A 2,500-nucleotide genomic window follows, 5' to 3' on the forward strand; every position below is an offset into this window, starting at 1 on the left:
CTCTCCCCCAAATCTCCCCATCCCCAAATCTCTCCTCCCCCAAAAAAGCTTCCACCGCCCCCAAAACACCAGGATTGTTTCATTTCCAATCCAACCAATTATTAAGCCAGATCGCTGTTGTAGCCACATTTCGGAACCCCATGTGGCAAGTGGCGCCTGCTACTCGGCATTCTGATTTGCAACACTCCTCACATGAACACACATGCATTCCAGCAGCATGCTAGTTGGCTTTACATTTTTCCTGCATTGAATTGCAGCTCTTCCTGCACGATTCTTTGTTCTCTTGCTGTTTGTCCCTCTCAGGTTTCTATGCACCTTGTCTCTCCTCTCTGTTGCTGCGTCCTGGTGTGCCTGCGTCAGCGTGTATTTTTTTGCCAACTTATTTTGTTGTTCTGCGTTCTTTCGTCCCTTGCATCGACCCCCTTGCATTTGTGTAGCAGCAGGAGAATGTGCAGGAAAGAAATGGTGAAAGCAAAGTGAGAGAGAGAGCAGCAAAATGGTTGTTGATGGATCAACGGCACTGTGTGTGCAGAAGCATGAGCAGCCTGTGGATGGCAGCAAAAGCCTACTGCACCTGGTATTGCCAGGCAGTCTCCCATCTAAGTACTAACCAGGCCTCAGTCTGCTTGGTTTCCGAGATCAGACGGGATCGGGCGTTTTCAGACTAGTGTGGCCGTAGGCATTGATGTCATGGCTTTCTCTTTACTTAAACGGACATAAGGCTGTTCTTCACTTCTTTTTCTCCTTCCATGCATTCATCCAAGGAATCAGCACTCAAGATTCATTTCACCATTTACCTTCCGCCACACCCACCTCTTGCTGCTCTGACTCCCACACAAGCAAACGACAAGCCCTACCCTTCATTGCCTTGCCTCAAGCTTCAAAACTGCCTGACTTTCACCATTCCCTCACTCACCCACAAATCACTCACTCACTCACCCCCCAATCTCACGCTCGCCAACCTCGAAATCTCTCATCCCCTCAAATCGCTCTCCCCCAAATCTCCCCATCCCCAAATCTCTCCTCCCCCAAAAAAGCTTCCACCGCCCCCAAAACACCAGGATTGTTTCATTTCCAATCCAACCAATTATTAAGCCAGATCGCTGTTGTAGCCACATTTCGGAACCCCATGTGGCAAGTGGCGCCTGCTACTCGGCATTCTGATTTGCAACACTCCTCACATGAACACACATGCATTCCAGCAGCATGCTAGTTGGCTTTACATTTTTCCTGCATTGAATTGCAGCTCTTCCTGCACGATTCTTTGTTCTCTTGCTGTTTGTCCCTCTCAGGTTTCTATGCACCTTGTCTCTCCTCTCTGTTGCTGCGTCCTGGTGTGCCTGCGTCAGCGTGTATTTTTTTGCCAACTTATTTTGTTGTTCTGCGTTCTTTCGTCCCTTGCATCGACCCCCTTGCATTTGTGTAGCAGCAGGAGAATGTGCAGGAAAGAAATGGTGAAAGCAAAGTGAGAGAGAGAGCAGCAAAATGGTTGTTGATGGATCAACGGCACTGTGTGTGCAGAAGCATGAGCAGCCTGTGGATGGCAGCAAAAGCCTACTGCACCTGGTATTGCCAGGCAGTCTCCCATCTAAGTACTAACCAGGCCTCAGTCTGCTTGGTTTCCGAGATCAGACGGGATCGGGCGTTTTCAGACTAGTGTGGCCGTAGGCATTGATGTCATGGCTTTCTCTTTACTTAAACGGACATAAGGCTGTTCTTCACTTCTTTTTCTCCTTCCATGCATTCATCCAAGGAATCAGCACTCAAGATTCATTTCACCATTTACCTTCCGCCACACCCACCTCTTGCTGCTCTGACTCCCACACAAGCAAACGACAAGCCCTACCCTTCATTGCCTTGCCTCAAGCTTCAAAACTGCCTGACTTTCACCATTCCCTCACTCACCCACAAATCACTCACTCACTCACCCCCCAATCTCACGCTCGCCAACCTCGAAATCTCTCATCCCCTCAAATCGCTCTCCCCCAAATCTCCCCATCCCCAAATCTCTCCTCCCCCAAAAAAGCTTCCACCGCCCCCAAAACACCAGGATTGTTTCATTTCCAATCCCACCAATTATTAAGCCAGATCGCTGTTGTAGCCACATTTCGGAACCCCATGTGGCAAGTGGCGCCTGCTACTCGGCATTCTGATTTGCAACACTCCTCACATGAACACACATGCATTCCAGCAGCATGCTAGTTGGCTTTACATTTTTCCTGCATTGAATTGCAGCTCTTCCTGCACGATTCTTTGTTCTCTTGCTGTTTGTCCCTCTCAGGTTTCTATGCACCTTGTCTCTCCTCTCTGTTGCTGCGTCCTGGTGTGCCTGCGCCAGCGTGTATTTTTTTGCCAACTTATTTTGTTGTTCTGCGTTCTTTCGTCCCTTGCGTCGACCCCCTTGCATTTGTGTAGCAGCAGGAGAATGTGCAGGAAAGAAATGGTGAAAGCAAAGTGAGAGAGAGAGCAGCAAAAAGGTTGTTGATGGATCAACGGCACT

General features: G+C 49.0%; 2 pseudogenes; both read right to left on the reverse strand.

The window, feature by feature from the left end:
• Positions 1 to 562: 562 nt before the first annotated feature.
• LOC139269545 (5S ribosomal RNA) lies at positions 563 to 681 on the reverse strand (annotated as a pseudogene).
• Positions 682 to 1,551: 870 nt separating this feature from the next.
• On the reverse strand, positions 1,552 to 1,670 carry LOC139269546 (5S ribosomal RNA; annotated as a pseudogene).
• Between the last annotated feature and the right edge of the window lie 830 nt (positions 1,671 to 2,500).

This window comes from Pristiophorus japonicus, chromosome 8, assembly GCF_044704955.1.
Source record: "Pristiophorus japonicus isolate sPriJap1 chromosome 8, sPriJap1.hap1, whole genome shotgun sequence".
NCBI classification, from domain to species: domain Eukaryota; kingdom Metazoa; phylum Chordata; class Chondrichthyes; family Pristiophoridae; genus Pristiophorus; species Pristiophorus japonicus.